At 38.9% G+C, this 23,563-nt stretch overlaps 2 non-coding genes across 2 annotated transcripts; one reads left to right on the plus strand and one right to left on the minus strand.

The window, feature by feature from the left end:
- The first annotated feature begins 10,869 nt into the window (after positions 1–10,869).
- On the plus strand, positions 10,870–10,977 carry LOC112716275 (small nucleolar RNA R71). Its single transcript, XR_003160245.1, has one exon. It is a non-coding gene; the product is annotated as a small nucleolar RNA R71 (small nucleolar RNA).
- A 7,873-nt stretch (positions 10,978–18,850) lies between these two features.
- LOC112714311 (small nucleolar RNA R71) lies at positions 18,851–18,954 on the minus strand. Its single transcript, XR_003159204.1, has one exon. It is a non-coding gene; the product is annotated as a small nucleolar RNA R71 (small nucleolar RNA).
- Between the last annotated feature and the right edge of the window lie 4,609 nt (positions 18,955–23,563).

Genomic DNA, 23,563 nt, shown 5'->3' on the forward strand with positions numbered 1-23,563 from the left:
GAGTTAAATTATTAATGTTGTTGACAGATTAAAATGAATTATGTTGTTGTGTATAAATTTATTGAATTATGAAATGTTGATGTAGTTATTGAATAAATTGGGTTGAGATGAGTATTTGAGTAGTGGTTGGGTGATTGTGAATGATAGTAATTGTTAGTACAACATGTGAAAGTTATATGTGATGTGAGTTGATATGTTTAATAGATGATAATGGTGAGACTCTTGTTGATGAACATGAGTTTAATGGGTGAGATTGATATATGCATGTATATATGGTGATTGATAAATTTGAATGTTTGATTGAGAATTGTGATATAATTGTTGATTGTGAATTGGATCATTGAGTTGAGATTTGGGATAAATGTTGAAGAATTGTGGATTGTTGATTAAATGAGAATTGGAAATGTTTGATGTTGAAGTGGTGGAGTTTTGAATGGTTTTACATGAGAGTTGGTAAGTGTTTATGTGTTAAAATGGGGAGTTTATAAGTTTTGGTAAAAGTGGGATTTTGATGAACTTCAACGGATCATATCTTGAGCAATTATTTTCGAAATTTGATGATTTTTATATCAATTGAAAGATAATTTCATAAGCTTTAAAATAGCTTAAATTTGGTTAAAATCTGAATTTTGGGAAAGAAGATATGATTGTTGGAAGTTTGGGCCAAAAATTTGAATTCTGCAACTTCTGCAGAATTTATGATTTCTGGGTTGTATGTGCACGCATAGCCTTGTGCGCACACACAACCCTTGAAATTTTGGAGCCTGTACGTACGCACAGCCCCGTGCGTATGCACACATGGAAATGGGGCTGCTGCTGGGAGCGCTAGCACGCTCTGTGCGCACACATGGCCAAGGAAGTCTTGCAAGCTGTGCGTACGCACGTCCCCGTGCGTACGCACGTCCCCGTGCGTATGCATACATTGGGAATGGCATGCTGGTGGTGGCGCTAGCACAGCTTGTGCACGCACTTAACCCTGGAGATTTTGCTTTTTGTGCATATGTACAGACCTGTGCGTACGCACACTTTTTAAAAATACTTCTGGGCATGCGCATGCACACCCCTGTATGTACGCACGCGACCCGGTTCTCTTTTAAAGCTTTTGTTTTCAAGCTCTTCACATTTCCAACAAGCTCGTAACCTTACGAGATGCTATTTCACGCTTATAAACCCCCAATTTCATCCCTTAAACCTTGAGTTGATATAAATTCCTAGTGATTAAGGGAAAGCTAGGGAAGAGGGTAACTTGTGGGGGAAGAAAAGGGATGTTGTGATAAGATATGATGAATATGATGAAAGATGATGTGATAAGTTGTTGAGGAGGATGGTAGGGTGCTGTATATGATATGAGTCGAATGGCTGAGTGTGATATAAGCCGAATGGCCGTGTGGGATGATGATTATGGCTGAGTATAGAATTATGAATTGTGAGCTGAATGGCTGAGATAAATGTTAATGTATGGCTGTGATTAAATGCATATATGCTAAATTGTTGATTATTATGATTGTTGCACTCCACCTATCTGAGATACGAGTTTTCTTGGGTGAAAGTAGTGTCTAGCCACCACGTGCTCCAGGTGAAAACTTGATACTCTACTGACCGTATGTCGTAAGTGTGGCCGGACACTGTGAAAGTTCCAGATGAGCTCGCCCCTGTAAATATACACCAGTGAGGGTGTTGGATATATGTATATATATGATGTTTGTGTTATGAGATAACTCGAGTTAGGGATGCACAATAGAAGGACAGTCCAATGGTTAGCTACCAGGACTTGTTGGGCTGGCTTTATAACCGACAGAAGAGACTCATCAGCCACTAGGACAGGCATGCATCATATGCATTATATGTGAATTGTCTGAATTGCCTAATTGATTGCATCATTACTCGCTAATTGCTTAATTGTCTTATCTGTTTCTTACTTGTGCATTCCTTGCTTGATTTACTTGTGCTTGCATCTCTGTTATTGTTGGCGGTTGGGAGGTTTGTAGGATTTGAAAAGGGGATATATAGTTAGTCTGAAGATCCTTAAGCTAGTCACCTGATTTCATTTTTCCTATGGTTTAGTTGTATTTATATGCTTTGATTATATCTGGAAGTTCTAGGATTGCCTTCGGCTTTCCTAAGACATTACATGTTAGATATTTGGGCACTGTTACCGTGCTGAGAACCTCTGGTTCTTATCCATGCAGATTTTGTGATTTCCAGATGCAGGACGTGAGGCTCCTCGCTGAGGCACTCTGGAGGCTTCTATCTTGGCGAAGATCCTTAGTATCTTGGGATTTTATTTTGGTTGATGTATTTGCATGGATACTTATATTCTCCACTATATATATATATATATATATATATATATATATATATATATATATATATATATATATATATATATATATTGTATTGATTCCTCTTAGAGGTTATTTTGGAGAAATAAGATTTGTATATTGTCTTTTGGATTGTCTTTTGGGAAGTTCCTTATATATGTATGTATACTTTATATGCTCGAACCGGTTATCTTCGCAAACCGAGTTCCGAGCCTTGATATATGTATTTTGGCACTCTTTTGTATATCTCTTCTCATTAGCTTACTCCTTATACGTTCGTTTACGTTATCGATCGAAGTGTTGCGCTTTTCGATTTAACGGTTTTGATTTTCTCCCTTTTTCTTCAAGGCTCCTAGTTATAAACATTTTTGCAATACTATACGTACTAAATTTTATATTTAGAGGTCGTAATACCTTGTCACCTCTGTTTTATGCCTTAAGCGTAAGACTCTGTGTGGTAGGGTGTTACACGGTTTACTTGGTTTAACCCGTTGGCCCAATTTTGGGCCAAAACCTTTAAGATTAGAGTTTTAAATCGTATTTTAAATATTTCTAGATTCCAAAATTATAAAATCTTATTTCTTAAAATTATTCACTTTTAATTAATTTTCTCAACCACAGTACCGAACAGATCACAGCTGGTACTGCCGGTCAATTTTTCAGTGCGCATTTTTATGTAGAAAACTATGTTTTTCGACTCAGAAAAATTCACTGAGTCTAAATATCATATTTAAATTATCAAATTTCAATTGGTAAATTTTCTAACCATATTCACTCCTATTTAATTTATTATTTAATGAATTACGGTTTGACCAGATTTTACACTGGTTCTCACTATAGGGTTACAGGATTTCTATAATAAGATACGTAAAAATAAAACTATTTTAAAATACAGAGATCATTGCTCGTTTTATGTGCCTTTCCAAAAAAACAAGGGTTCACATTCAAAATCCAGAAATCCTTTTTAAGGAAGACTTGGTTAATTCCTCAAAATCAAAAATCTTTTTCCGTTCTTGTAAAATCTTTAAAGTTTTCCTAGAGAGTATGAACGACCAATATGTCCCAAGCATGGGTTCAATTAAGTCTATGCTATAAGATTTTGATTTTTCATACTTTACTAGACCATAACCATAAAAGAAGTTACGTACGCAGTATAAATGATCATCCTGTTTCAAGCATAGGTTCATTAAGTCTATGCTGAACCAGTCAGATACTTTATACAGAACTAGACCTCAAACATACCAGTCATGGCCTCAGACCCAAGCAACTCAATCAGCATCCAAAACACCACAATCCAAACAATTTCAGACACAAACACAAGTAAAGTTGTTCAAACACAATCAAAGTAATTACATCAAATATAGCAATTAGCAGTTAAACATAATTATTCACATAGGCAAACCAATTACAATATACACACCCAAACGATGTCACATAGATGTATATGATGAATGTCTGTCCTACTGGCTATGATATCACATTGTCGGTTCAACTGCCAACCTGATACATTCCCATGGGAATGTCGCCTTCACGAATATAGCTACGGAAACCCCCATGGATATAGTGCCAGGCACTCTCCTGTGATCCGAAAGGATGTGAGCAGGATACTCTGCCTCCGACCTCACATCTACACGTAAGTGGGATTAACCACCGTCCTTGCCAGACGCAAGCGACTTATCAACAATCTCAGTAGTTTTCACAATCAATCAGGCTCAAACTCTTATTTCAATAATCATTCTTGACCCATTTACTTTCAAATAACAAACGTATTCAGTTCACATCTTGCCAAGAACCACTTTTCTCAAGTCAATTTTTCTTTTCAAAATAGAGCCATTTTCCACAACATCTTTTCAAAACTTCCAAACAATTTCAAAACCATGCTAATTTCCAAATCTCTTCTGAAAGACTCAAATCATTCTTTCTGAATTAGGATTTGATCATAAAATTCCTCAGCAGAGCCTCAATACTTTAGGGGAAACAACCGACCTCATTTCTTTAAAATCATTTTAAATATAAAAATCATTTCAAATCAAACCAATAAGAAATCTCCATTTTAACAAAATTAGACATTATTTCAATCAAACAAACAACCATATTCATCCAAGACAAATTAGACAATTCATAAGACTTACATAATCATCAAAAAAGTATTTCGCTCATCATATCAATTTATAACAATTCCACTTTAAAATAAATTAGTTTTTTATAAAAAGCCCCTACCTCGACAAGCCGAAATCATAAACCAAGCGCATCAACAGAACTCTTTTTTCTCAGTCCGAAACCAACTGCAACCGATACCTCAGTCCCTGATCACTTTCACAGTAATCACAACAACTTAAAAGTGACATGCAACGTGGTGGACAAAATTGTGATCACTACAACTTCGCACAACTAACCAGCAAGTGTACTGGGTCGTCCAAGTAATAAACCTTACGCGAGTAAGGGTCGATCCCACAGAGATTGTTGGTATGAAGCAAGCTATGGTCACCTTGTAAATCTTAGTCAGGCAAACTCAAATGGGTATGGTGATAAACGAATAAAACATAAAGATAAGGATAGAGATACTTATGTAATTCATTGGTAGGAATTTCAGATAAGCGTATGAAGATGCCTTCCCTTCCGTCTCTCTGCTTTCCTACTGTCTTCATCCAATCCTTCTTACTCCTTTCCATGGCAAGCTTAAGCAAGGGTTTCACCGTTGTCAGTGGCTACCTCCCATCCTCTCAGTGGAAATGTTCAACGCACCCTGTCACGGCACGGCTATCCATCTGTCGGTTCTCGATCAGGCCGGAATAGAATCCAATGATTCTTTTGCGTCTGTCACTAACGCCCCGCCCTCAGGAGTTTGAAGCACGTCACAGTCATTCAATCATTGAATCCTACTCAGAATACCACAGACAAGGTTAGACCTTCCGGATTCTTTTGAATGCCGCCATCAGTTCTAGCCTATACCACGAAGATTCCAGTTAAAGAATCCAAGAGATAGTCACCCAATCAAAGGTAGAACGGAGGTGGTTGTCAGTCACACGTTCATAGGTGAGAATGATGATGAGTGTCACGGATCATCACATTCATCAAGTTGAAGAACAAGTGATATCTTAGAACAAGAACAAGCGGAATTGAATAGAAGAACAATAGTAATTGCATTGATACTCGAGGTACAGCAGAGCTCCACACCTTAATCTATGGTGTGTAGAAACTCCACCGTTGAAAATACATAAGAACAAGGTCTAGGCATGGCCGAATGGCCAGCCTCCCAATGATCTAAGATAGCATCAGAACAAGGATAACTACCCCGATATGATCTAAGAACTAGACGTCCGAAGATGAAAATACAATAGTAAAAGGTCCTACTTATAGAAAACTAGTAGCCTAAGGTTTACAGAGATGAGTAAATGACATAAAAATCCACTTCCGGGCCCACTTGGTGTGTGCTTGGGCTGAGCAATGAAGCATTTTCGTGTAGAGACTCTTCTTGGAGTTAAACGCCAGCTTTAGTGCCAGTTTGGGCGTTTAACTCCCATTTTGGTGCCAGTTCCGGCGTTTAACGCTGGGAATTCTGAGGGTAACTTTGAACGCCGGTTTGGGCCATCAAATCTTGGGCAAAGTATAGACTATCATATATTGCTGGAAAGCCCAGGATGTCTACTTTCCAACGCCGTTAAGAGCGCGCCAATTGGGATTCTGTAACTCCAGAAAATCCGCTTCGAGTGCAGGGAGGTCAGAATCCAACAGCATCTGCAGTCCTTTTTAGTCTCTGAATCAGATTTTTGCTCAGGTCCCTCAATTTCAGCTAGAAAATACCTGAAATCACAGAAAAATACACAAACTCATAGTAAAGTCCAGAAAAGTGAATTTTAACTAAAAACTAATAAAAATATACTAAAAACTAACTAGATCATACTAAAAACATACTAAAAACAATGCCAAAAAGCGTACAAATTATCCGCTCATCACAACACCAAACTTAAATTGTTGCTTGTCCTCAAGCAACTGAAAATCAAATAAGATAAAAAGAAGAGAATATGCAATGAATTCCAAAAACATCTATGAAGATCAGTATTAATTAGATGAGCGGGGCTTTTAGCTTTTTGCCTCTGAATAGTTTTGGCATCTCACTCTATCCTTTGAAATTCAGAATGATTAGCTTCTTTAGGAACTTAGAATCCAGATAGTGTTATTGATTCTCCTAGTAAAGTATGATGATTCTTGAACATAGCTATTTATTGAGTCTTGGCCGTGGCCCAAAGCACTATGTCTTCCAGTATTACCACCGGATACATACATGCCACAGACACATAATTGGGTGAACCTTTTCAGATTGTGACTCAGCTTTGCTAGAGTCCCCAATTAGAGGTGTCCAGGGTTCTTAAGCACACTCTCTTTGCCTTGGATCACAACCTTATTTCTTTTCTTTTTCTTTCTTTTTCTTCTTTTTTTTTTCGAATATTTTTTTCTCTCTTTTTTTTTTCTTTGCTTTTTCTTGCTTCAAGAATCATTTTTATGATTTTTCAGATCCTCAGTAACATGTCTCCTTTTTCATCATTCTTTCAAGAGCCAACATTCATGAACCACAAATTCAAAAGACATATGCACTGTTTAAGCATACATTCAGAGAACAAAAGTATTGCCACCACATCAAAATAATCAAACTGTTATAAAATTCAAAATTCATGCAATTCTTTTCTTTTTCAATTAAGAACATTTTTCATTCAAGAAAGGTGATGGATTCATAGGACATTCATAACTTTAAGGCATAGACACTAAGACACTAATGATCACAAGACACAAACATAGATAAACATAAGCACTAAATTTCGAAAAACAGAAAATAAAGAACAAGGAAATTAAAGAACGGGTCCACCTTAGTGATGGCGGCTCTTTCTTCCTCTTAAAGATCCTATGGAGTGCTTGAGCTCCTCAATGTCTCTTCCTTGTCTTTGTTGCTCCTCTCTCATGATTCTTTGATCTTCTCTAATCTCATGGAGGATGATGGAGTGTTCTTGATGCTCCACCCTTAGTTGTCCCATGTTGGAACTCAATTCTCCTAGGGAGGTGTTTAGTTGCTCCCAATAGTTTTGTGGAGGAAAGTGCATCCCTTGAGGTATCTCAGGGATCTCATGATGAGTGGGGTCTCTTGTGTGCTCCATCCTCTTCTTAGTGATGGGCTTGTCCTCATCAATAGGGATGTTTCCCTCTATGTCAACTCCAACCGAATAACAGAGGTGACAAATGAGATGAGGGAAGGCTAACCTTGCCAAGGTAGAAGACTTATCCGCCACCTTATAAAGTTCTTGGGCTATAACCTCATGAACTTCTATTTCTTCTCCAATCATGATGCTATGAATCATGATAGCCCGGTCTATGGTAACTTCGGACCGGTTGCTAGTGGGAATGATTGAGCGTTGGATAAACTCCAACCATCCTCTAGCCACGGGTTTGAGGTCATGCCTTCTCAATTGAACCGGCTTCCCTCTTGAATCTCTCTTCCATTGGGTGCCCTCTTCACATATGACTGTGAGGACTTGGTCCAACCTTTGATCAAAGTTGACCCTTCTAGTGTAAGGATGTTCATCTCCTTGCATCATGGGCAAGTTGAATGCCAACCTTACCCTTTTCGGACTAAAATCCAAGTATTTCCCCCGAACCATTGTAAGATAATTCTTTGGATCTGGGTTCACACTTTGATCATGGTTCTTTGGGATCCATGCATTGGCATAAAACTCTTGAACCATTAAGATTCCGACTTGTTGAATGGGGTTGGTAAGAACTTCCCAACCTCTTCTTCGGATCTCATGTCAGATCTCCGGATATTCACCCTTTTTGAGTGAAAAAGGGACCTCGGGGATCACCTTCTTCAAGGCCACAACTTCATAGAAGTGGTCTTGATGCACCCTTGAGATGAATCTCTCCATCTCCCATGACTCGGAGGTGGAAGCTTTTGCCTTCCCTTTCCTCTTTCTAGAGGTTTCTCCGGCCTTGGATGCCATAATTGGTTATGGTAAAACAAGAAGCAGTGCTTTTACCACACCAAACTTAAAAGGTTTGCTCGTCCTCGAGCAAAAGAAGAAAGAAGAGAGTAGAAGAAGAAGAAATGAGGAAGAAGGGAATGGCTTTGTGTTCGGCCAAAAGGGGGAGAAGTGGTGTTTAGGTTGTGTGAAAATGAAGGAGTGAAGATGGGTTTATATAGGAGTGGGGGGAGGATGAGGGTTCGGTCATGTATGGGAGGGTTTGGGTGGGAAAGTGGTTTGAATTTGAATGGTGAGGTAGGTGGGGTTTTATGAAAGATGGATGTGAGTTGTGAAGAGAAAGATGGGATTTGATAGGTGAAGGGTTTTGGGGGAAGAGGTGATTGGTGAATGGGTGAAGAGGAGAGAGAGTGGTGGGGTAGGTGGGGGTCCTGTGGGGTCCACAGATCTTGAGGTGTCAAGGAAAAGTCATCCCTGCACCAAATGGCAAGCAAAATTGCGTTTTTAGCCATTTCTAGCGTTAAACGCCGGGCTGGTGCCCATTTCTGGCGTTTAACGCCAGCTTCTTGCCCTTTTCTGGCGTTTAACGCCAGTCTGGTGCCCCTTTCTGGCGTTAAACGCCCAGAATGGTGCCAGACTGGGCGTTAAACGCCCAACAGCTAGCCTCACTGGCGTTTAAACGCCAGCACGCTCTCCTCCAGGGTGTGCTGTTTTTCTTTCTGCTTTTCATTCTGTTTTTGCTTTTTTCATTGATTTTGTGACTTCTCATGATCATCAACCTACAAAAAATATAAAATAACAAAAGAAAATAGATAAAATATAACATTGGGTTGCCTCCCAACAAGCGCTTCTTTAATGTCAGTAGCTTGACAGAGGACTCTCATGGAGCCTCAGAAATGCTCAGAGCCATGTTGGAACCTCCCAACACCAAACTTAGAGTTTGAATGTGGGGGTTCAACACCAAACTTAGAGTTTGATTGTGGCCTCCCAACACCAAACTTAGAGTTTGACTGTGGGGGCTCTGTTTGGCTCTGTTTTGAGAGAAACTCTTCATGATTCCTCTCCATGGTGACAGAGGGATATCCTTGAGCCTCAAACACAAAAGATTCTTCATTCACTTGAATGATCAACTCTCCTCTATCAACATCAATCACAGCCTTTGTTGTGGCTAGGAAGGGTCTGCCAAGGATGATGGATTCATCCATGCACTTCCTAGTCTCTAGGACTATGAAATCAGTAGGGATGTAATGGTCTTCAACTTTTACCAGAACATCCTCTACAAGTCCGTAGGCTTGTTTTCTTGAATTGTCTGCCATCTCTAGTGAGATTTTTGCAGCTTGCACCTCAAAGATCCCTAACTTCTCCATTACAGAGAGAGGCATGAGGTTTACACTTGACCCTAAGTCACACAAGGCCTTCTTGAAGGTCATGGTGCCTATGGTACAAGGTATTGAAAACTTCCTAGGATCCTGTCTCTTTTGAGGCAGTTTCTGCCTAGACAAGTTATCTAGTTCTTTGGTGAGCAAAGGGGATTCATCCTCCCAAGTCTCATTTCTAAATAACTTGTCATTTAGCTTCATGATTGCTCCAAGGTATTTAGCAACTTGCTCTTCAGTGACATACTCATCCTCTTCAGAGGAAGAATACTCATCAGAGCTCATGAATGGCAAAAGTAATTCCAATGGAATCTCTATGGTCTCATTTTGAGCCTCAGATTCCCATGGTTCCTCATTTGGGAACTCATTGGAGGCCAGTGGACGTCCATTGAGGTCTTCTTCAGTGGCATTCACTGCCTCTCCTTCCTCCCAAAATTCGGCCATGTTGATGGTCTTGCATTCTCCTTTTGGATTTTCTTCTGTATTGCTTGGGAGAGTACTAGGAGGGAGTTCAGAAATTTTCTTGCTCAGCTGACCCACTTGTGCCTCCAAGTTTCTAATGGAAGATCTTGTTTCAGTCATGAAACTTTGAGTGGTTTTGATTAGATCAGAGACCATGGTTGCTAAGTCAGAGGTATTCTGCTTAGAACTCTCTGTCTGTTGCTGAGAAGATGATGGAAAAGGCTTGCTATTGCTAAACCTGTTTCTTCCACCATTTTTATTGTTGAAACCTTGTTGAGGTCTCTGTTGATCCTTCCATGAGAGATTTGGATGATTTCTCCATGAAGGATTATAGGTGTTTCCATAGGGTTCTCCCATGTAATTCACCTCTTCCATTGAAGGGTTCTCAGGATCATAAGCTTCTTCCTCAGATGAAGCTTCCTTAGTACTGCTTGGTGCATTTTGCATTCCAGACAGACTTTGAGAAATCATATTGACTTGTTGAGTCAATATTTTGTTCTGAGCCAATATGGCATTCAGAGTGTCAATCTCAAGAACTCCTTTCTTCTGACTAGTCTCATTGTTCACAGGATTTCTTTCAGAAGTGTACATGAATTGGTTATTTGTAACCATTTCAATCAGCTCTTGAGCTTCTGTAGGCGTCTTCTTCAGATGAAGAGAGCCTCCAGCAGAGCTATCCAAAGACATTTTGGATAGTTCAGAGAGACCATCATAGAAAATACCTATGATGCTCCATTCAGAAAGCATATCAGAAGGACACTTTCTGATTAATTGTTTGTATCTTTCCCAAGCTTCATAGAGGGATTCTCCTTCCTTCTGTCTGAAGGTTTGGACTTCCACTCTAAGCTTACTCAATTTTTGAGGTGGAAAGAACTTTGCCAAGAAGGCATTGATTAGCTTTTCCCAAGAGTCCAGGCTTTCTTTAGGTTGAGAGTCCAACCATGTCCTAGCTCTGTCTCTTACAGCAAAAGGGAATAGCATAAGTCTGTAGACCTCAGGGTCAACCCCATTAGTCTTGACAGTGTCACAGATTTGCAAGAATTCAGCTAAAAACTGATGAGGATCTTCCAATGGAAGTCCATGGAACTTGCAATTCTGTTGCATTAGAGAAACTAATTGAGGCTTAAGCTCAAAGTTGTTTGCTCCAATGGCAGGGATAGAGATGCTTCTCCCATAAAAGTCGGGAGTAGGTGCAGTAAAGTCACCCAGCACCTTCCTTGCATTGTTGGCATTGTTGTTGTTTTCGGCTGCCATAGGTTCTTCTTCTTTGAAGATTTCTGTTAGGTCCTCTACAGAGAATTGTGCCTTAGCTTCTCTTAATTTTCGCTTCAAGGTCCTTTCAGGTTCAGGATCAGCCTCAACAAGAATGCTTTTGTCCTTGCTCCTGCTCATAAGAAAGAGAAGAGATCAAGAGAATGTGGAATCCTCTATGTCACAGTATAGAGATTCCTTTAGGTGTCAGAGGAAAAGAAAAGTAGAAGACAGAAGTAGAAAATTCGAACTTATCAAAGGAGATGGAGTTCGAATTTTGCATTAAGGAATAGTGTTAGTCCATAAATAGAAGGATGTGAGAAGAAGGGAAGTAATTTTCGAAAATCAAGTAAAAGATTTTGAAAACATTTTGAAAGACACTAATTGATTTTCGAAAATAAAAGTGGGAAAGAAATCAAGTGATTTTTGAAAAAAAAATTTTGAAATTAGAAATCAAAAAGATTTGATTGAAAACTATTTTGAAAAAGATGTGGTTAAGAAGATATGATTAGTTTAAAAAAAGATGTGATTGAGAAGATATGATTTGAAAAACATTTAAAAAGATTTGATTTTAAAAATTAAAAACTTGGCTAACAGGAAAAGATATGATTCAAACATTAAACCTTTCTCAACAGAAAAGGCAACATACTTGAAATGTTGAATCAAATCATTGATTGATAGCAAGTATTTTTAAAAATAGAGAGAAATTGATTTTGAAAAAGATTTGATTGAAAAGATATGAATTGAAAAAGATTTGATTTTGAAAAACTTTGAAAACTTGAAAAAAAAATTTGCATTGAAAACAAAATCTTCCCTCTTGTGCCATCCTGGCGTTAAACGCCCAGAATGGTGCACATTCTGGCGTTTAACGCCCAAAATGCTACCCTTTTGGGCGTTAAACGCCCAACCAGGTACCCTGGCTGGCGTTTAAACGCCAGTCTGTCCTTCTTCACTGGGCGTTTTGAACGCCCAGCTTTTTCTGTGCAATTCCTCTGCTGTATGTTCTGAATCTTCAATTCTCTGTATTATTGACTTGAAAAGACACAAATTAAAAATATTTTTGAATTTTTAATAATGAGGAATAATCAAAATGCAACTAAAATCAAATAATAATGCATGCAAGACACCAAACTTAGCAGTTTGTATACTACTGACACTAATGAGAATGCATATGAGACTCATAAACACTCAAGTCAAGAGAATTCAAAGATTAGAGTAAGAAATCATCAAGAATTATTTGAAGATCCTTAAGACACATGAATGAATGCAAGAAATTGACACCAAACTTAACATGAGACACTAGACTCAAACAAGAAATATTTTTGGATTTTATGACTTTGTAAATTTTTTGTGCTTTTTTTTTTTCGAAAATTAAGTGGAAAAAGAAAATAAAGGTATCAAAATTCTTAATGAGAATTCCAGGAATCAGTGCAATGCTAGTCTAAGACTCCGGTCCAGGAATTAGACATGGCTTCACAGCCAGCCAAGCTTTCAAGGAAAGCTTCGGTCCAAAACACTAGACATGGCCAATGGCCAGCCAAGCCTTAGCAGATCACTGCTCCAAAAGCAGGATTGATAGAAATCAACAAGCTTTTGTGATGATAAGTTGAAACCTCGGTCCAATGAAATTAGACATGGCTTCACAGCCAGCCAGACTTCAACAAATCATCATGAAACTCTAGAATTCATCTTCAAGAATTCCGAAAAAAATACCTAATCTAAGCAACAAGATGAACCGTCAGTTGTCCAAACTCAACAATCCCCGGCAACGGCGCCAAAAACTTGGTGGACGAAATTGTGATCACTACAACTTCGCACAACTAACCAGCAAGTGTACTGGGTCGTCCAAGTAATAAACCTTACGCGAGTAAGGGTCGATCCCACAGAGATTGTTGGTATGAAGCAAGCTATGGTCACCTTGTAAATCTTAGTCAGGCAAACTCAAATGGGTATGGTGATAAACGAATAAAACATAAAGATAAGGATAGAGATACTTATGTAATTCATTGGTAGGAATTTCAGATAAGCGTATGAAGATGCCTTCCCTTCCGTCTCTCTGCTTTCCTACTGTCTTCATCCAATCCTTCTTACTCCTTTCCATGGCAAGCTTAAGCAAGGGTTTCACCGTTGTCAGTGGCTACCTCCCATCCTCTCAGTGGAAATGTTCAACGCACCCTGTCACGGCACGGCTATCCATCTGTCGGTTCTCGATCAGGCCGGAATAGAATCCAGTGATTCTTTTGCGTCTGTCACTAACGCCCGGCCCTGAGGAGTTTGAAGCACGTCACAGTCATTCAATCATTGAATCCTACTCAGAATACCACAGACAAGGTTAGACCTTCCGGATTCTCTTGAATGCCGCCATCAGTTCTAGCCTATACCACGAAGATTCCAGTTAAAGAATCCAAGAGATAGTCACCCAATCAAAGGTAGAACGGAGGTGGTTGTCAGTCACACGTTCATAGGTGAGAATGATGATGAGTGTCACGGATCATCACATTCATCAAGTTGAAGAACAAGTGATATCTTAGAACAAGAACAAGCGGAATTGAATAGAAGAACAATAGTAATTGCATTGATACTCGAGGTACAGCAGAGCTCCACACCTTAATCTATGGTGTGTAGAAACTCCACCGTTGAAAATACATAAGAACAAGGTCTAGGCAAGGCCGAATGGCCAGCCTCCCAATGATCTAAGATAGCATCAGAACAAGGATAACTACCCCGATATGATCTAAGAACTAGACGTCCGAAGATGAAAATACAATAGTAAAATGTCCTACTTATAGAAAACTAGTAGCCTAAGGTTTACAGAGATGAGTAAATGACATAAAAATCCACTTCCGGGCCCACTTGGTGTGTGCTTGGGCTGAGCAATGAAGCATTTTCGTGTAGAGACTCTTCTTGGAGTTAAACGCCAGCTTTAGTGCCAGTTTGGGTGTTTAACTCCCATTTTGGTGCCAGTTCCGGCGTTTAACGCTGGGAATTCTGAGGGTTACTTTGAACGCCGGTTTGGGCCATCAAATCTTGGGCAAAGTATAGACTATCATATATTGCTGGAAAGCCCAGGATGTCTACTTTCCAACGCCGTTGAGAGCGCGCCAATTGGGCTTCTGTAGCTCCAGAAAATCCGCTTCGAGTGCAGGGAGGTCAGAATCCAACAGCATCTGCAGTCCTTTTTAGTCTCTGAATCAGATTTTTGCTCAAGTCCCTCAATTTCAGCCAGAAAATACCTGAAATCACAGAAAAACACACAAACTCATAGTAAAGTCAAGAAAAGTGAATTTTAACTAAAAACTAATAAAAATATACTAAAAACTAACTAGATCATACTAAAAATATTCTAAAAACAATGCCAAAAATAAGAAAATAAAACAGCGACGGTCACTGAACCGGTTTGGCGGTAGCCCTGGCAGCCACCTCAAGCAATAGTGGTGAGCAAAACCCCGGTGATGGTGACTGTAACAACCATGCAGTGACGGTAAAGCTCCCAAAAACTCAAAATGAATGAAAACCAAACTCAAAACCCATTACCAGCAGTGGATCTCGGCGGCAACAATGACGTTTCTTGGCGGCAGAGGCGCGGCGGCCATGGCAGCAGCAGCAACGGAGTTCCAATGATGGCATAACCTCCCTGCGACCCCTTCCCTCTCCATACACGTTTTGTTTCTCTCCCGATGACGGCGACAGATCTGGCAGCGCAAAACGAAGGCACGAACGGTAGCGATGGTCGCTGGGCTTAACGGTGACGACCCTTCCCACGTCGGCTCTAAGCAGAACGGGGCGTCTTCCCTCTGTTCTCGAACCTCTATGGACGGCGACTGATGAGCGGATAATTTATACGCTTTTTGACATTGTTTTTACATAGTTTTTAGTATGTTTTAGTTAGTTTTTATTATATTTTTATTAGTTTTTATGCAAAATTCACATTTCTGGACTTTACTATGAGTTTTTGTTCTGTGATTTCAGGTATTTTCTGGCTAAAATTGAGGGATCTGAGCAAAAATCTGATTTAGAGGCTGAAAAAGGACTGCAGATGCTGTTGGATTCTGACCCTCCTGTACGCAAAATGGATTTTTTAGAGCTACAGAAGCCCAATCGGTGTGATCTTAATTGAGTTGGAAATTAAACATCTTGGGCTTTCCAGCAATGTTTAATACTCCATACTTTGCCTGAGATTTGATGGCCCAAACTGGCGTCAAAACTCCGGTCAGAGACCCTTTTCTGGCGTAAAACGCCAGAACTGGCACCAAAGCTGGAGTAAAACGCCCAAACTGGCACCAAAGCTGGCGTTTAACTCCAAAAATAGCCTATGCACGTGAAAGCTTCAATGCTCATCCCAAGCACACACCAAGTGGGCCCCGGAAGTGGATTTCTGCACTATCTACTAATTTCTGTAAACCCTAGTAACTAGTTTAGTATAAATAGGACTTTTTACTATTGTATTCACATCTTTAGATCATTTTGAGACTATATTTGGATCACTTTTGATCTATTGATCACGTTCTGGGGGCTGGCCATTCGGCCATGTCTGGACCTTCATCACTTTTGTATTTTCAACGGTGAAGTTTTTACACCTCATAGATTAAGGTATGGAGCTCTGCTGTTCCTCATGAATCAATGCAAAGTACTATTGTTTTTCTATTCAATTCACGCTTATTCTTATTCTAAGATATTCACTCGTACTTCAACCTGATGGATGTGATGATCCGTGACACTCATAATCATCCTCCCTTTTAAACGCGTGCATGACAACCACTTCTGTTCTATCTGCGAGAGCTTGAGTGTGTATTTCTTGGGTTCCTGGTTCACGATGCATGATTGTCTCTCCTGAAAACAAAGCCTTTCAATTCTGTGAAATCTGAGTCTTCGTGGTATAAGCTAGAACCAATTGACAACATTCTTGAGATCTGGAAAGTCTAAACCTTGTCTGTGGTATTCTGAGTAGGATCTGGGATGGGATGACTGTGACAAGCTTCAAACTCATGACCATTGGGTGTAGTGATAGTGCACAAAGGATCATTGGATCTTATTCCAACACAAGTGATAACTGACAGATGATTAGCCCTACGTAACCTGTAGCCGGACCATTATCACTGAGAGGATGGACGGTAGCCATTGACAATGGTGATCCCCCAACATACAGCTTGCCATGGAAAGGAGTATGAATGATTGGATGAAGGCTATAGGAAAGCAGAAGTTCAGGAGCAACAAAGCATCTCCATATGCTTATCTGAAATTCCCACCAATGAATTACATAAGTATCCCTATCTTATTTTCTGTTTTATTTATCTTTTAATTATCAAAACCTCATAACCATTTGAATCCGCCTGACTGAGATTTACAAGATGACCTTAGCTTGCTTCAAGCCGACAATCTCCGTGGGATCGACCCTTACTCACGTAAGGTATTACTTGGACGACCCAGTGCACTTGTTGGTTAGTTGTATCGGAGTTATGTATCACAATTTCGTGTACCAAGTTTTTGACGTCGTTGCCGGAGATTGTTCGAGTTTAGACAACTGACGGTTCATCTTGTTGTAGATTAGGTAATTTTCTTCTTGTTTTATTTTCAAAAAAAAAAATCATAAAACCATAAAACAAAAAAAGAATTTTTGTTTCTTGCTTGAGTCTAGAGTCAAATTTTAAGTTTGGTGTCAATTGTATCTTTTTATTTTTCTTGCATTTTTCGAAAACTCATGCATATGTTCTTCTTGATCTTTAAGTTGTTCTTGATGATTGTCTTTGTTTGATCTTGTGATTTTCTTGTTTTGAGTCTTTTCTTATTTTTCATATGCATTTTTAATTTATGAGTGTCTAAGCATTAAAAATTTCTAAGTTTGGTGTCTTGCATGTGTTTCCTTTCTTAAAAATTTTTCAAAAATAAGTTATTGATGTTCATCATGATCTTCAAAGTGTTCTTGGTGTTCATCTTGACATTCAATGTGTTCTTGCATGTTTTCTTTGTGTTGATCTTAATTTTTCATGTGTTAAGTCAATTTGTTATTTTTCTCTTTTCTCATTAAAATTTAAAAAATAAAAAAATATCTTTTCCTTATTTCACTCATAAAATTCGAAATTTTGGGTTGACTTAGTCAAAGATTTTTAAAACTTAGTTGTTTCTTGTTAGTCAAGTCAAATTTCAATTTAAAAATTCTATCTTTTTAAATCTTTTTCAAAAATAAAATCTTTTTCATTTTTTCTTCTTAATATTTTCAAAAATTTTAAATTGATTTTCAAAATCTTTTTCTTATTTTCATTTCATATTTTCGATTACTTTACTAACAATTAATGTTTTGATTCAAAAATTTCAAGTTTGTTACTTTCTTGTTAAGAAATGTTCAATCTTTAAATTCTAGAATCATATCTTTTAGTTTCTTGTTAGTCAAGTCATCAACTTCAATTTTCAAAATCAAATCTTTTTTAAATTTCTTTTTCAAAATAAATTTCAATCATATCTTTTTCAAAACTTAATTTCAAAATCTTTTTCTAACTTCTTATCTTTTCAAAATTTATTTTCAAACCTTTTTCAATTAACTACTTTTCTCTCTCTAATTTTCGAAAACCACTAACAACTTTTTCAAAAACCTTTTTCATTAACTAATTGTTTTAAACTCTAATTTTATTTTATTCCTTTCTTAATTTTTGAATATTAACTAATATTTAAAATAAAAACAAAAATATTTTTCCTTTTCCTTTTATTTAATATTCGAATTCCCTCTCTCTCATCTCTTTCTATTTATTTATTTATTTACTAACACTTCTCTCCTTCTTAAAAAATTTGAACCCTCTCTGCCTCTCTGTGTTTGAATTCTCTTTATTTTCTCTCTATCTAATTCTTCTCTTCTTCTCTTCTTCTACTCACATAAAGGAATCTCTATATTGTGATATAGAGGATTCCCCTTCTTTTTTGTTCTCTTCTTTTTCATATGAGCAGGAACAGGGATAAAGACATTCTTGTTGAAGCTGATCCTGAACCTGAAAGGACTTTGAAGAGGAAGCTAAGAGAAGCTAAAGCACAAATCTCTGGAGAGGACCTGATAGAAATTTTCGAAAAAGAAGAAGACATGGCAGCCAAAAATAACAACAATGCCAGAGATGCAAGGAAGATGCTTGGTGACTATGCTGCACCAACTTCCAACTTCTATGGAAAAAACATCTCAATTCCTGCCATTGGAGCAAACAACTTTGAGCTTAAGCCTCAATTAGTTTCTCTAATGCAGCAGAACTGCAAGTTTCATAGACTTCCATCAGAAGATCCTCATTAGTTCTTATCTGAATTCTTGCAGATCTGTGATACTGTTAAAAACAATGGGATTGATTCCGAGGTCTACAGACTTATGCTTTTTCCCTTTGCTATAAGAGACAGAGCTAGGACATGGTTGGACTCACAACCTAGAGAAAGCCTGAACTCTTGAGACAAGATGGTCAATGCTTTCTTGACCAAATTCTTTCCATCTCAAAAGATGAGTAAGCTCAGAGTGGACGTCTAAACCTTCAGACAAAAGGAAGGTGAATCCCTCTATGAAGCTTGGGAAAGATACAAGCAATTAACCAAAAGGTGTCCTTCTGACATGTTTCCAGAATAGAGCATCATATATATATTTTATGATGGTCTGTCTGAATTGTCAAAGATGTTATTGGATCTTTCTGCTAGTGGATCCCTTCATCTGAAAACACCTACAGAAGCCTAGAAACTCATTGAGATGGTTGCAAATAACCAGTTTATGTACACTTTTGAAAGGAATCATGTGAATAATGAGGTGACTCAGAAGAAAGGAGTTCTTGAGATTGATACTCTGAATGCCATATTGGCTCAGAACAAAATATTGACTAAGCGAGTCAATATGATTTCTCAGAATCTGATTGGATTGCAAGCTGCATCCGGTAGTGTTAAAGAAGCCTCCTCTGAAGGAGAAGCTTATGACCCTGAGAATCCTGCAATGGAAGAGGTGAATTACATGGGAGAACCCTATGGAAACACCTATAATCCTTCATGGAGGAATCATCCAAATTTCTCATGGAAGGATCAACAGAACCCTCAACAAGGTTTCAACAATAATAATGGTGGGAGAAATAGGTTTAGCAATAGCAAACCTTTTCCATCATCTTCTCAGCAACAAATAGAGAATTCTGAGCAGAGTCTCTCTAGCTTAGCAACCATAGTCTCTGATCTATCCAAGACCACTCTCAATTTCATGAATGAGGCACGGTCCTCTATCAGAAATCTGAAGGCACAAGTGGGTCAGCTGAGTAAAAGAGTTACTGAAACTCTTCCTAGTACTCTCCCAAGCAATACAGAAGAGAATCCAAAGAGAGAGTGCAAGGCCATCAATATAACCAAAGTGGCCAAAAGCACAGAGGATGAGGAGGACGTGAATCCCAATAAGGAAGACCCTGCTGGATGTCCACTAGCCACTAAGGAGTTTCCTAATGAGGAACCAAAGAAATCTGAGGCTCATAAAGAGACCATAGAGATTCCATTCAACTTACTTCTACCATTCATGAGCTCTAATGAGTATTCATCCTCTGAAGAGGATGAAGATATTACTGAAGAGCAAGTTGCTAAGTATCTTGGAGCAATCATGAAGCTGAATGCCAAGTTATTTGATAATGAGACTTGGGAGGATGAACCTTCATTGCTCATCAATGAACTGAATACATAGATTCAGTAGACATTGCCTAAAAAAAAAAACCGGATCCCGGAAAGTTCTTAATACCCTGCACCATAGGCACCATGACCTTTGAAAAGGCTCTGTGTGACCTAGGGTCAGGTATAAACCTTATGCCACTCTTTGTAATGGAGAAACTAGAGATCTTTGAGGTACAAGCTGCAAGAATCTCACTAGAGATGACAGACAAATCCATGAAATAGGCTTATGAACTGGTAGAGGATGTTTTAGTGAAGGTTGAAGGCCTTTACATCCCTGCTGACTTCATAATCCTAGACATTGGGAAAGATGAGAATGAATCCAACATCCTTGGAAGACCCTTCCTGGCCACAACAAGGGCTGTGATTGATGTGGACAGAGGAGAGTTAGTCCTTCAATTGAATGAGGACTACCATGTGTTTAAGGCCAAATGATCTTCTTCTGTAAACATGGAGAAGAAGCATGAAAAGCTTCTCTCAGTACAAAGTCAGACAGAGCCACCACACTCAAACTCTAAGTTTGGTGTTGGGAGGCCACAATCATGCTCTGAGCATCTGTGAAGCTCTGAAAAGAGCTCACTGTCAAGCTATTGACATTAAAAAAGTGCTTTTTGGGAGGTAACCCAATTTTATTTTTATCTATGTTATTTTATGGTTTTTTTAGGATCATGATCATGTGGAGTCACAAAAACAACTGTAAAAATTAAAAAAAAAAAATAGCATAAAAATGGTACACCCTGGAGGACGAGCTTACTGGCATTTAAACGCCAGTAAGGATACCAAAATGGGCGTTTAACGCCCAGCCTGGCACCATTCTGGGCGTTAAACGCCAAAAATGGGCAGCAGTTTGGCATTTAAACGCCAGAACTGGTAGGCAAACTGGCGTTTAAATGCCAGTAAAAGTATAAAAATGGGTGTTTAAACGCCTAATCTGGCACCTTTCTGGGCGTTTAAATGCCAAAAAATGGCAACAGACTGGCATTTAAATGCCAAAAAAGGGCAGCAACCTGGCGTTTAAACGCCAGAAAGGCACACAGAGAGGCGTTTAACGCCAGCAAGGTGCAGGGATGCAAAATCTTTGACACCTCAGGATCTGTGGATCCCACAGGATCCCCATCTACACTACCTCACTCTCTCTCCTCTTTACACCTCTTTATAACACTCTACCCAAAATACCACTCACCTATCAAATCTTACTCTCTTCCCCATATTCTCTTTACCACTCACATCCATCCCCTAATTCCCAAAAACCCATCATACAACCCACCTACCCCCACCCACTCAAAATCAAACCATTTCCGTCCCAAACGCACCCCTTCTCACACGAACCAACTCCCTCTCTTACCCTATAAATACCCCTCCTTACTCCTTCATTCTTACACATCACATACACTCAAAACCCCCTTGGCCGAACCCTCTCAAGCCTCCATCTCCCACTTCTCTTCTTCTTCTACTCTCTTCCTTCTTCTTTTGCTCGAGGACAAGCAAACTTCTTAAGTTTGGTGTGGAAAAAGCCTTGCTCTTTAATTTTCCATAACTACTAATGGCACCTAGGGCCGGAAAAACCTCAAGAAAGAGGAAAAGGAAGGCAATTGCTTCTACCTCCGAGTCATGGAAGATGGAGAGATTCATCTCAAAGGTCCATCAAGACCACTTCTATGAAGTTGTGGCTAAGAAAAAGGTGATCCCCGAGGTCTCCTTCAAGCTCAAAAGGAGCGAATATCCGGAGATCCGACATGAGATTAGGAGAAGAGGATGGGAAGCTCTCACCAATCCCATTCAACAAGTCGGAACCTTAATGGTTCAAGAGTTCTATGCTAATGCATGGATCAATGGGAATCATTATCAAAGTATGAACCCGAACCCAAAGAATTGGCTCACAATGGTTCGGGAAAAATACTTAGATTTCAGTCTGGAAAATGTGAGATTGGCGTTCAACTTGCTAATTATGCAAGGAGATCTTCATCCTTTCACAAGAAGGGTCAACTTTGATCAAAGGTTGGACTAAGTCCTCATAGATATCTGTGTGGAAGGAGCCCAATAGAAGAAAGACTCCAAAGGCAAGCCGGTTCAACTAAGAAGGCTTGACCTCAAACCCATGGCTTGAGGATGGTTAGAATTCATCCAACGCTCTATTATTCCTAAGAGCAACCGGTCCAAAGTAACTGTGGATCGGGCTATCATGATCCATAGCATCATGATTGGAGAGGAAGTGGAAGTTCATGAGATCATACCTCTAGAACTATACAAGGTGGCTGACAAGCCCTCCACTTTGGCAAGGTTAGCATTTTCTCATCTCATTTGTCACCTATGCAATTTAGCTGGAATTGTCATAGAGGAAGACACCCTCATTGAAGAGGACAAGCCCATCACCAAAAACAGGATGGAGCAAACAAGAGAGCCCACTCATGGACCTTAACAAGTGCATGAGGAAGTTTCTCATCAAAAAGTCCCTGAGATACCTCAAGGGATACATTTTCCTCCACACAACTATTGGGAGCAACTCAACACCTCCTTAGGAGATTTGAGTTGCAACATGGAGCAACTAAGGATGGAGCACCAAGAGCATTCCATTATCCTCCATGAAATTAGAGAGGACCAAAGAGCCATGAGGGAGGAGCAACAAAGGCAAGGAAGAGACATTGAGGAGTTTAAGCACTCCATAAGATCTTCAAAAAGAAGAACTAGCCGCCATGACTAAGGTGGACCCGTTCTTTAATTTCCTTGTTCTTATTTTTCTATTTTTTTTATTTTTATGCTTCATATTTGACTATGTTTTAGCTTCATTACATGATCATTAGTGTCTAGTGTCTATGTCTTAAAGCTATTAATAATTCCATGAATCCTTCACCTTTCTTAAATGAAAAATATTCCTAATTACAAAAGAACAAGAAGTACATGAATTTCAAATTTTATCTTGAAATTAGTTTAATTATTTTGATGTGGTGGCAATACTTTTTGTTTTCTGAATGAATGCTTGAACAGTGCATATTTTTTATAGTGAAGTTTATGAATGTTAAATTTGTTGGCTCTTGAAAGAATGATGAAAAAAAAGAGAAATGTTATTGATGATCTGAAAAATCATAAATTTGATTCTTGAAGCAAGAAAAAGCAATGAAAAAGAAAAAGCTTGCAAAAAAAATGGCAAAAAATAAAGAAAAAGAAAGAAAAAAAGAGAAAAAAAAGAAAAAGCAAGCAGAGAAAGCCAATAGCCCTTTAAACCAAAAGGCAAGGGTAAAAAGAATCCAAGGCTTTGAGCATTAATGGATAGGAGGGCCCAAAGGAATAAAATCGTAGCCTAAGTGGCTAATCAAGCTGTCCCTAACCATGTGCTTGTGGCATGAAAGTCCAAGTGAAAAGCTTGAGACTGAGTGGTTAAAGTCGTGATCTAAAGCAAAAAGAGTGTGCTCAAGAACTGTGGACACCTCTAACTGGGGACTTTAGCAAAGCTGAGTCACAATCTGAAAAGATGCACCCAGTTTTGTGTCTATGGCATTTATGTATCTGGTGGTAATACTGGAAAACAAAGTGCTTA

This window comes from Arachis hypogaea, chromosome 1 (assembly GCF_003086295.3).
Source record: "Arachis hypogaea cultivar Tifrunner chromosome 1, arahy.Tifrunner.gnm2.J5K5, whole genome shotgun sequence".
Taxonomy (NCBI): Eukaryota; Viridiplantae; Streptophyta; class Magnoliopsida; order Fabales; family Fabaceae; genus Arachis; species Arachis hypogaea.